This window comes from Theobroma cacao, chromosome 5, assembly GCF_053813885.1.
Source record: "Theobroma cacao isolate CCN51 chromosome 5, ASM5381388v1, whole genome shotgun sequence".
NCBI lineage: Eukaryota > Viridiplantae > Streptophyta > Magnoliopsida > Malvales > Malvaceae > Theobroma > Theobroma cacao.
Window position 1 is genome coordinate 45,183,767 of NC_142643.1, and position 13,184 is coordinate 45,196,950.

Here is a 13,184-nt window from a genome sequence, read left to right on the forward strand (position 1 = left end):
TGTATTATAAAGTAAGCTATATAATGTTTACACACGTTTTCCTTTTCCATGCACTTAATATGACGCCACATCACCATCATAGTTGAGGCCAGCAGAAAAGAAAATTGTAAGATATCCACATTTTTTCGTTGGATGTAATAAATCCAACATGAACTGACATGACTACCTTAATTTTTAATTTCTTGTCATTTTCTCCATAACTGTAAGATGTGACAAATCAAAACCTTAAGCATTACTATCTATCACCTTTCAAAATAATAATTAAATAGTATTATGAAATTAACCAAACACCAAATCAAAAAATTAATTCGAAGAAAATGTAAATGAAAAGATTCAAGTAATTTTTTCAATTATTGATCATTCATGTAATTTACAGACAGAGCAAAAATAGTATTTATTGATGACAATTTAGATATTGATATTAACGGATTTGTTGCTTACCAATTATTTGTTTTACCGATAGGAGAATATTATTTGCAACAGAATATACCTTTGGTATATTACTAATGAAAAATTTCTTCACCAACAAAAAAAATTACAACAACCATTTGTTGGATTGATTTAGTGACAAAGTATTTTGTTAATAATTCTCAATACCAATAGATTTTCAAGTTTTATCAATCGAATATTTTATCCACAAAAATAATAATTTTTATAAGTTTTTTAATAGATAAGTATAACCCAAAAATTAACGGAAAAAATTCTGTTACAAGATCAACCATTGTCATGTCAGCAGTCCCATGAGCATACAGAAAACTATTACATAACCATAATTAATGTTCGGATAAACGATGTAAACTTAATTAATTTGATGATTGAGTCATGACAATGAGAAAAACAAATAATAATAATAGTAATGGTTGTGCTGCTCAACCGTTAGATTCAAAATTTTTTTCCATCTTTTGGTACCCCTTTTCATTATTGCTAACAACGACAGTGCCTAAAGAAATTTGGTTCCCCTTATCCTCTGAAACCAAATTTATTTCTCTGGTCCCGATCGTAAGGACCAGACAGCAAAGGGGAAACAAACGTGTCAACCCAAGGTATGTTAAAACAATAGGAAGTGGTCACGGTGGAGCCACATTCATAATAACATGCTGAAATTATTGTACATTGGAGCCACATCTTGGGCAATTGTCCTGATCCAAAGGTCCGTTTTTGGTTTTTCAAGAAGGGTCTAGCATTAATTCTTTTGGGTGAGGAAGTGTTGGATTTTTGGACAAGTTGGGGGTCTTCCATTTTCCACGTCCAATTAGATCCTCACCAGGGTTGACAAAGAGTACCCTTTTTTCTTATTTGTATATAATGCGTGCGTCTACTTCACCTTTTAAATATTGTTTGGAGGCAAGTGGTGATTGAGATTTTTCTATGTATATTTGTTTTTTTTAAAAGCATATATATTTGTTTTTTTAAGTGATTTTTGTAGTTTGTTTAGGTGTTGTATTCGTTATCGTATACTGCTAATCATGTGGTTAACATGAACTATGAAACCCTCCGATTATCTGTTAATAAAACTCTTTTTGGGTTTGGATAAAAAAAATGTCTGCTTCACCTTCTTGGAAATCTGAGTTTGGATCTCAATGCATGATCCTAAGATATATAATCACAAACTTTTCCAAATAATTTTTAAAAAGAAGATAACCTTATAATTTTTTTTATGTAATAAAGGAAGCAAAACAACCAAATTACAAATTCTTGTTTTTTTTTTTTTGAAAAGCCGTGTTTCATTTAATTCCATGATAAATATATCAACATAACCAGGAGGAGATCAGCCTCCAACAGCTAAAAGCCATCTGCAGAGAACATCAAAAAAACAATCGACAGATCCTAGAAACCTCTAGAAGCCCCAAAAGCAACACATTTGCATCCCTCAACCAGCAATAAGGTTAGCACAACCTTAGCCAAAACAAACAGAGGTAAACTAGGGACAAAACGTGAAAAGAGCCCCTATACATCAACACCATCATTCACAGAAGTATCCAAAGACCAGAAAGACGATCAAACTCCCCTGTACACTTCCAGGATCCTTTCTGTATCCTTTACAGTGCCCAAATTACCCCTCAAGCACCAGAAGCTTAACCTCCCCAAGTCCCTGCACACAGAAACATTCAGCAACAAAATAGCCATGGCCTCCTCAGAAAAATCCTCCAACATAGGCTCAACAAGCAGAGCTCCAACCACAAAAACCAATCAGGTTGCTACACGTCATCCTCTTCATTTGAAACCCATAAAAAATCCTCCATCCGCATCATGGTTTGTCTTAGTTTTCAAGGGGCTGTCTCCGGCTTCCTCACCCACTTCACCGCATTTTCCGAATCACTTTTAATGATAACTTTGCCCACATTGGCCCACCTTGATGCTACCACAATTTAAAGAGCTTTCTTTATAGCCGTAATCTCAGTAGTGTTTGCATCCATCACACCAACCGATGTGGAGAAACTGAATTAAAATTCAACCCATATCATTCCTAAGCACTCCCTCTTTTCGGACCTTGTTTGGATTTCCCGTAAGGGCCCTATCCACATTAAACTTAATAGCCCCTCCGAGTTAGTTGCCATACCTCCATAGAATTAGCATTTTTAATTTTCTTCAAAACCATCCTAAGGCTCGACATTCTCACCAAATCCGTAATAAACAGATTTAAGTTAGGCCATTTGACATTAGCTCACCATGCCACTCGGAGCTTGACCACATCATAAACTAGCTCCCAAATTGAGTGCTTTTCATAAATGGGCCTGAGGTATAAGGTATTTTTAAGAATAGTCATCTCTATAATTTTATCTATTTTTAGCTAAGAGAAAAAAAATTGGATAAAATTGTCCTTAATGAAATCGACCCATTCGCTAGGCTCCGCTCCTCAACCCGAAACCTATTAACGGGTCCAATATGTTTAGGTTTGCACCTCAAACTGTCTCATATGTTTTGAGCTTTCCTCACTAGACTATTCATCTCTAGAGTATACCTTACCAGAAAGAAAAACGTTTAAACATTTTGAGCATTTTGGAGTAGTTTTTGATACACGAAGAAAACCTGTGAGCGTTTTGAGCATTTTTAAACATTTTAGAGTGATTTTTGATATATGAAGAAAAACTTTCGAACATTTTGAGCATTCATATTTGTTAATTATGTTGTTAAATGGAATATAGTGTATCGTTTGAAGTTGTTGATCTTGTTAAATGGAATTCAGTAGTTTTGATGATTTTTTAGAATTATGTGACTAGTTTTTAAGTATTGCGTGACTGACTTTGGGCATTACGTGATTGATTTTTGATAAGCCATTACGTGACTAGTTTTTGATATGGCATTGCGTGACTAGTTAATAGGCATTGCGTGACTGACTTTGGGCATTGCGTGACTAGTTTTTATAAAGCATTGCGTGACTAGTTTCTGATAAAGCATTGCGTGACTAATTTTTGATAAGGCATTGCGTGACTAGTTTTTGGTAAGGCATTGTGTGACTAGTTTCTGATAAGGCATTGCGTGACTTGTTGATAGGCATTGCGTGACTTGTTAATAAGGCATTGCATGACTTGTTAGTAAGGCATTGCGTGACTAGTTCATAAGGCATTGTGTGACTTAGGCATTGCTTAAAAATCAATAATGCAATGTATAAAAACTAGTCACGTAATGCATAAAACCAATCACGTAATGATTAAAAACTAGTCACATGGTAATTAAGTCACGCAATACCTAAAAATCAGTAAACTCAATTTTGGGTTTCTATGAATAAACCAACAAACTCAAGAACCTAAAATACATTTTTTTTTGCTAAGCCATGAAATTGTGCATTTCATAAAAGATAGGTTACAAAACTCCATAACCCTTCAAAGCAAGAGAAAATATATCCCGATCGGGAGGTCTTGCTCACTCCTTTTTATACAAAAACAAAATATACCTTCTTTACAAAATATTCCCTAAACAATTTTAACTCAAAATCTTATAAAAAAAATCAAAATCCTTAGCAAACATGATTAACAATCATCTCAATCTCAGACACAACAAAACCGTGATCAACCATAAAACCCATCAAACATGCTTTAGCTGTTCTTTCTCCCTGAGCAAAATCGCTGCCTGCAAAGGGCAAAATCGTTGTTCATCGCCCTTAAAAATCCCAAGATCCACTATCCAAAAAATAAAATAAAATAAGAAAGAGCTTGATGTCGTATCTGCGAATTGAATGGCGAAATATACATATTTGAGCAGAGAGAGAAATCGAGATTTAATTTTAAAATTTTATCTGGATGGCGAGAGAAAGAAAACTGAAACCATTTTAATTTATCTGAAATTGTTTAAAGGGTATTATTGTCAAGTCATACCAAAAACTGGCTAAAAACAGTTAAAATTATAGAGATAGTCATTTTTGAAGTCACCTTTCTATGAAGGTTATTTTTCACAATTTCCTCTTCTATATTTTGCCTCTGAAAACAATCTCGTTTCTAGCTATCCAAATGGTAATAACCAAAAAAGTCAATCTCCAAATTTCTCCATTACTCACGCATCTTGCACCTCCATTCCAATTAAGAAAACAAACTGATGGGTCAAAATGATTCACCAAACCCAACCCCCAATTCTCAACCCACAAATTTTAAATCCCTTATGTTTCATTGCAATTAAAAAATAAGTGGCCTAACAATTCAAGTTCTTTTTGGCACAAGAGACAATAGGCAGTGTCTACTTTGAGTAACCCTTTCCTCAATTGCACTTATTTAACAGCAATCTCCCCTTTTATCAACTGCCACCTGTGTTAAGGATAATATTAGAGGTTATCTATTATTGTAATCTAATTTCTATTCCTATTGTCTTAGCTTTATCTAGATACTTAGTTTTATCAATTAGTTTTACATTCTTGTGTATACACACACACACACACATACATACATGCATACATACATACACACACTCTTGTCAATCAATAAAAATTAACACTTCCAAATCTCTACATGGTGTCAGAGCTTTATCACCATGAGTATGATTCCTCAAACCTCTGCCTTTCCTCTCTCTGATCATCACACCTTTTTTGTCAAACTCATTACCAAAAACTAACTGGCTTGGTTTTATTGATGGAACCTCTTCTGACCTAACCAAGATTATTCCTTCTCCCACCACACCCCAAGAAGAAATTCTCAATCCTGAATATCAATCTTGGTTTCTAAAAGACCATATGCTTCTTTCTTGGCTATTATCTTCTCTAATTGAAGAAATATTTCCCTATGTGATTGGGTTATCCTCTTCTTCCACTGTTTGGCAAGCTCTTGCAAATGCTTTTGAGTCTATTTCTCAAAATTGTCAACTCCAACTTCACATTGAACTTTAGGAATTCAAGAAAAATGATCTCTTTGTCTCTGAATATCTACAACAGGGCAAAAATCTTGCTGATGAACTAAGTGCTGCTGGGTGGACAATGACTTTTGTTGAATTCAATGCCATTATTTTCTAAAATATAGGTCTTGATTTCCATAGTATTATTATTGCCTTTAATCTTCGGCATGATCCTGTCTTTTTTCATGAGTTGCATGGTCAATTAGTTGTTCACGAAATTCTTTTTAACGGCACTCATGAACAACCAATTGCTAACATTGTCCATAAATTTACTACCTCTTCCAACAATTCTGCCCCTCTCCTTCCTACACCTTTTATGCCACCATCTTCTAATCCAAAATCCTTTATCTCCCATTCAAGTCGCCATGGGGCCCTTGTCAAATTTGTGGACTCGTGAATCACATAGTAGATAAATGTAGAAAGCTTTATGCTCCAACACAGTTTTTTAATCCATAAGCTCATCATGTCTTTTATGGCTCATCTCCATCTTTTTCATCTGTTCCTTATTCACCCCATCCATTTGCATATTACACTCATGTTTGGACCTTAATTTTCATACTACTCTAGATCTCTCTAATCTCACAATTTCCAGTGACTATAAAGGTGGTGATCAACTTCATGTAGGTAATGGCCAAGGTTTGCGCATTTCTCATACTAACACTACATTTATTCCTTCTTTTCATGGCAATCTCAAACTTCGAAATATTTTTCATGTCCCATATTACCAAGAATTTCTTATTTGTTCAAAAATTTGTTAATGACAATTCTTGTTTCTTTGAATTCTGACCTAACACTTTCCTTATTAAGGATCAAGACATTAGGAAGGTTCTATTGCAAGGATCGAGTGAAGATGGAATTTATGTTCTTTGTTCTTTGCCAATGAAGAAGGAAGCCTTGGCCAATGAACGGTTGTCTCTTGCAGATTGGCATGCTTGACCTGGCCATCATCACCTTCACATAGTTTCTCAAGTATTTAGAGATTTTAATTTGCATTATTCAAAATCTTCACCAGTGTCTCCTTGTTCTTCATGTTTGTTAAGTAAATTAGCTCATTTGTGTTTGGCTTCTGTTGATCATAGGAGTCAAGCTTTATTTGATATTATTCATTCTAATGTTTGGGACCCGACTCCTATGCTGTCAAGTTTAGGACATAGATATGTCATTTTATTTATTGATGATTTCACTAGATACACTTGGGTGTACTTTTTAAAGAATCAAAGTGAAGTCTATTCCATTTTTCTTAATTTTCATAACTTTGTGGAACAACAATTCAATACTAAAATTAAAGCTTTTCATTCAAATTGGAACGGTGATTATCATAAATTAAAAAAATATTTTCTCTAAATCGATATCATTCATCGCATTGCTTGTCCACACACAAATGAACAAAATGATATTGCTAAATGCAAAATTCATCATCTTGTTGACACTGGCCTTACTTTACTTGCTCATGCTAAAGTCCTTTTAAAATATTAGAATTTTGCTTTTGATATGGCCATTGTTCTGATTAATACCTTACCATCTCCCATTACTCAAAATAAAAGTCCTTTCTCCTTGCTGTTTAATAAAAATCTAGATTATTTCATTTTCAAACCCTTTGACTATGCTATTTTCCTTTATTGCGTCCATACAATAAACATAAATTTGATATTTGCATAAAACCATGTTTATTGAGGTGATTCTCCCTCTTGTTGTGCACATTGTTTTCTTGAATTGGACACAAGTTAGGCATACTTAGCTCAGCATGTCAAATTCTTAAACAAAGATAGTCATTCGATCACATGCAAGCCTTTGGGTAATGTTTCTAATTCTTCTACTCTATCCTTATCTTCTATCCCTATCACCTTACTTGTCCCGTTATCTCATTGTCAACCTTTACCTACCCAAGTATGCCCCCTTCTCCAGGTGATTCTAACCCCACATTCTCTTTCTCTCTTATAATTTCTCGATCTCCTTTATCCTCTCCTTCTAACCTTTAAACTTTACCTAGTCTTAATTTTTTTTTTGAAAAGCGAATTTATTGGCCTCATAACCGTGATGTCATTTTGAGTCTCTTGCTTGAGCACAAAAAACTCTCATAGCATAAGCAAATAAGGTTAGGGCAGGAGAAAACTATACATTTGTCCAAAGAACCAGTCATTACAAAAGATACTGGCCTAATCAAAAAAGAAAAACCAATCGAAAAACCTAATGAAGGGACAAACACCCATGAATAGAAAAAGAACAATCAGACCATCATTATCACTCTTACTGCTCCAGTCATAACAAGACACAACAAGCTAAAAAATTTGTTGAAAGCTAGATGAGGTGCTCTCTAAAACTAATCAACGGAGCCAACCCACCTTCACATGGAGAGACAAAACACTTTAGTCCATTGAAAATCTCCCTTGACCCCACAAGAACCTGAGAAACACTAGAAAGAAACCACCCAACATAAATATCTTGAAAGGCCACCTTATCTCCAAGCACCAAGTAATCAAGCCTTTGGACCTTCCAAGACCAATGTAGTTTCTCTAGCAATTAAACCCAAGATAGAAGGATGGTAGCAATGTAGTCTGAATTTAACCATTGATTTAACACAATATCCTATTTCCAATAACTTCACCTCCAACACCGATACTTGTTCGTCCTCACCACCTCTCACACGTACAATGCAATTGTGTCCCTCTACTCTCCAAAAATTATGACATGCTGATACAACCTTGTTGCCTTCCTCCAAACTAAACTTTTTTTATCAAAAACCTCACACATTCTCCCAAGCCAAGCCATATGTTAAATTGAGAAATGCCATGTGTGATGAGATTAATGCACTCCTTACCAATAACACATGCACTTTGGTTCTTTGTCCGCAGCATCAAAATGTTATTGGCAATAAATGGGTATTCCAAATTAAAAGGAAATCGGATGACATTGTTGATCGCTTGCCAAGGGCTACTAGCAACAAGGTGAAGTGGATTATGTTGAAACTTTTAGTCCTGTTAATAAAAGCAAAACTATTCGAACTGTGCTAGCACTAGGTGTTTCTTATGGTTGGTCTTTTAGGCAGCTGGATATATCTAACACATTTCTACATGGTTATGTTGATCATGAAATCTTTATGGAGCAACTGGCTAGCCATATTGACAGAGAGCATCCTGATTATCTTTATAAACTACAAAAGTCATTGTCTAGCTTAAAGCAAGCCTCAGGAGCTTGGTTTTAACGACTTCATAATTATCTCATTCAACGTGGCTTTGTTCCATCTAAGGCCGACACCTCTTTGTTCATTAAGCTACATGGAAATTCTAAGCTGTTTGTTCTTGTTTATGTTGATGACATCCTAGTCATAGGTAATTATCCTAATATGATTCATTCTTTTGTCAAAGACTTACATCAAGGCTTCCTTATTTGTGACATGGGCTCTCCACATTATTTTCTTGGTGTTGAAATTACTTATTTACTAGATGGTATGTTTTTGTCTCAACAAAAATATGTTAGAGACTTGCTTTCTCGAACCAATATGGCAGCAAGCAAATCTTGCTATACGCCTATGGCTGCTAGTCCTCCTTTGTCAAATCTTTGGGTGATCTTTTTGAAGATCCTAAATTGTATAGAAAAATTGTTGAGGCCCTTCAATACATTACTCTCACTAGGACTGATGTTGATTTCTCCGTCAACAAGTTCTATGAATTCATGCATTGTCCTACTACTGCTCATTGGAAAGCTGTAAAATGCTTATTCCGTTATCTCAAGCATACTATTGATTATAGGTTGTTCTTTGCCAAGAATTCTTCTTCTTTGCTCCAATGCTTCATTAATAGTGATTAGGGAAGGTGCCCTTATAATAGATGTTCAACTAACGGTTATTTAATTTATTTGGGAGTCAATATGATTTCTTGGATTGCCAAGAAACAACTGAGAATAGCTCGTTCATCCATAAAGAGTGAATATAAAGCCATGGCCAATGTCCCTACTGAGTTAGCTAGGCTTCGTTCCCTGCTAGGAGAATTGGGTTTTCATTCCTCTTCAGCTTCTAGCATATGGTGTGATAACATTGATGCTATTTATTTTACTGCCAATCTTGTTTTCCATTCTCACACAAAACATGTTGAATTAGATTATCATTTTGTATGGGAATTGCTAGCTCAAGGTAAATTGGCTATTCGGTTTACTTCCAGTACTAATCAAATAGTCGATATCCTTACTAAACTGCTAGGTAAATCTCTATTTGAAAAGCATCGTGCCAAGTTTCGACTAATGTCAAGATCGTAATTAGCTTGAGGGGGGCTATTAAGGATAATACTAGATTTTTCTATTATTGTAATCTAATTTCTATTCCTATCATCTTAGCTTTATCTAGATACTTAGCTCCCATCCAAACAAATTCCTCTAAAACTCAATTCGCCATTGCCACTTGTTATAAACCTAATCACCAAAGTTATCAATTATGTCATGTTTAGAGTTAGTCAATGCATAAAGTCTAAGAAAGCTTTCTTTCATAATGATGCCCTCGATCCACTATTCACTCCAAAAGTCGATGTTTTTACCATTGCCAACCAAGAAGCCCACACCCTCCTTGACAACTTATGCCACACTGTCCACCAAGACTAAAGGCTTCATTATATTTTTCCATATGCCCAATGATAATTTTATTTTATTCTAATTTTGTTATTAAATATTAGCTAAAGTCCTCAATTTTTAATTATAATTTATTTATTTTTAGTTATTTTTATAATTAATTTATTTTTAAGTGAGTTACTTTAATTTATATCATTATTTTTAATTTAGTTATTAATTATTAGTTTTTATATTTTGTAGCAACTAAAAGAAATTGGGCTTAATTTTGGAAAGTGTGATGTTGAAATACCAGAAAGTCTGCTTGCATATGCTTTAATGTTTTGACCATAACTCGAGTTACAGAACTCCAAATAATGCGATTCTTAGACCATTGGAAAGATAAGAGACAGAGCTAGAACTTTTATGAATATCATTTTACCAAGTTCTGCTTCGAAGATAGAGAAAATTGCTTCAGAAAATGACTAAATATACTATGCCGGGAATGGAAATTTGTAAAGACTGACAATTGATTTTTGGGCCTCTCATTACACTTTTAAGCTCAATTAAACCCTAGGTCAGCTTAAGAAACCTTAGGTTAAGCTTATTAGTATAAATAGGATATGTTTAACAACATTAGGGTAGATAACCTTTGGAGATTCAAGAAGCTAGAAGTTAAGGTTGAGACTTGGAGATCAAGATGGCAATTATTGTTTTGTTTTCTTCCTTGGCTTTTATTTTTCTTGTTACTTTCAATGGTTGAATTTATTATAATGTTATTTGTTTTTGCAATTATGAGTAGCTAATTTTCTTTTTATAGAATTGCAATTGAACTCACATGTAGTCTAAATTTTTAATCTCTTTCTTACTTATCTTTAATGAGAATTGAATTGTTTATTCTAATTTGTTCTTAATGCTTTTAATTACTTGGCCACCAATTAAATAGATTTAGGAATCTAAACAAACTTGGAAAAGGGAGTTTAGTGTAGACTAAAATTGAGATAGCATATGATCATATTAATTGATTTGTATATAGGATTGAAATATACCTATAGGCCATATATAGCTAGATTAGAGCCTGAACTTAATGAGTCTATTTTAATTTCAATTCACATAAGGATATAGTGTTTTGGTTAAAATAGATTTTTTTATAAGATGAGTCGGGAGACCCTTATAAATAATTTAGGACTCTAAGTTAGCATTTAACCCATTGAAATAATTTAAATTAACTACTTCCATCAATCAAAATATACATGAATGAATTAATTATGAATTTCTAAAATTTGGAAAAGACCAATTTTATAAAATATAGCATATGAGATACTATTGAGATTCATAAACTGGATTTGATTTTTTTTTTCCAAATATTAATTTGGCAATCTCATGCCAAAATTTATTAATCTCCATGCCTAATGTACTTTTACATACGAATTCTTGCTTTTCTTTTTATTTCTTGAATGTTATCCCCAAGGATTCTTGCATTTGGTTCTCTTTAGTTTCTATCTTTCTTGGTTTTTCTCATCCGGGTTTATATATATATACATGAGAGATGTGCTTTTTTCTTTTTGTCAAAGGTTTTGGGATGTATTTTATTTTTTGTCTATTTAAGTGAAAACGAGTCTTTGTCTTGTTTCTGAAAAAGGTAAATTTGTCGTTTCTTAACTAGTCTAGTCTGGTTACACTAGCTCATGTTAGCTAGTATCGAAGTGACATTAGAAAAATTAATAAAATAAATTGAGTATGATTAATAGTATGTTTTTAAGAGTTAATATTGATATATTTGTGATAGAAAATAATATTCATATTATTCAGAGACGAAGCTAGTTAATTTTTGTTAGGGGGTCAAAAACGAAAAAGAATAAGGATTAAAAATTTTTAAAACTATTATATTAAATTTAACCGACAATTATTATTATTCATAATAGAGAATAATTTTATATGACATGTCAATCAAAAAAAATAAAAAAAAAACTTATAATAATATTTTAGGAAAAGTTGTGCTCGATGATGTTTCCTGAATTTTAATTTATCAATTATTGACTCTATATTAAAAAGGTTAGTATTGTCTTTCTCAATATAAACAACTAAATTATTTATAAGAAATTCATTATCCATGTTATTTCGAAGTTTTGTTTTCATAATTTTCATGGTTGAAAAAGACTCTCTCTATAATTGCTGTGGAAATCGAAAGAGTCAAAACAATGCGAATTAATTTATCAAGTAGGATTAATCAAAAAAATGATACATTGATGAAATTTTAAGCAACAGTCAACAGTGTAACATTATAACTTATATTTAAGTTACGTAATAATTTTTTAATTTTTAAAAACTAAAATCATAAAAAATAAAATCCAGATAACAGAAAAAAGAAGATAACAAATATAAGATAGGACCTACATAACAAAAAAGAAAGAAGAAAAATAGAAATTTAGTAAAGAAAATCTATAAAACTATGAACATATGAGTAAATGGAATAGAATTGAATAAAATAAATAATATCAATAATATAAATAGAAAGAAGAAGACAAAAGAAAAAAATATATTATAAATAAAAAATTATTTATATTAATTATTAAATAAAAAATTATTTTGAAGAGTATTAAAAATATATATAATAAATAAATAATTTTAAAAATTTTTGGGGCTCCATGCTATCATCCACCCATGAGAATATTGTCATTTTTTTTTTTTTTTGCTCAGCCATAAAAATATATTCATTAATATCACTGAAAAAAGAGTTCAGCCTATAAAGTTGGAGACGAAGTGCATTAATAGAGCAAAAATCAAAGTCAAGGGTGCATAACAAGTGCATCACGGAGCCTACTAAAGTTTGATATAAACTAGAACGAGTGCACAACCCAATCAATCCTTTCTGGTCTACAAAGTGAATAACAAAGCCTTGAGTTTTACATCAATTACCAATAGGGGCAGATCAAAAATTTTTTTTAAGTGATGTCATTACTAAATCTATTTTGATTTAGAGCCTTTAACCGAACTCCTTACTAAATTGTAAAAAAATTAGTGAATTCATTAGTATCATTAACTACATAAAACTATAACATAAGTAGTATAATTAATAGGAGTTTTTGCAACTTTCTAACTCCACCTACTTTCCAACACTTTGGACAACTCTCCAAATGCAAGACTTTTCAAACCATTGAACTTTAAAATTACAACGACTACACATACCAAATCATTAAACATTGAAGTGTTTAACTAAAGCATTAAACAGGAATTAAAAAAGAATTGGTAAAGTTGTTTTTTAAATTGGTCATGTGTGGACAACCATGTAACTTCTTCTTCCTTCTTACAAACCTATTTATTGGTGCTCA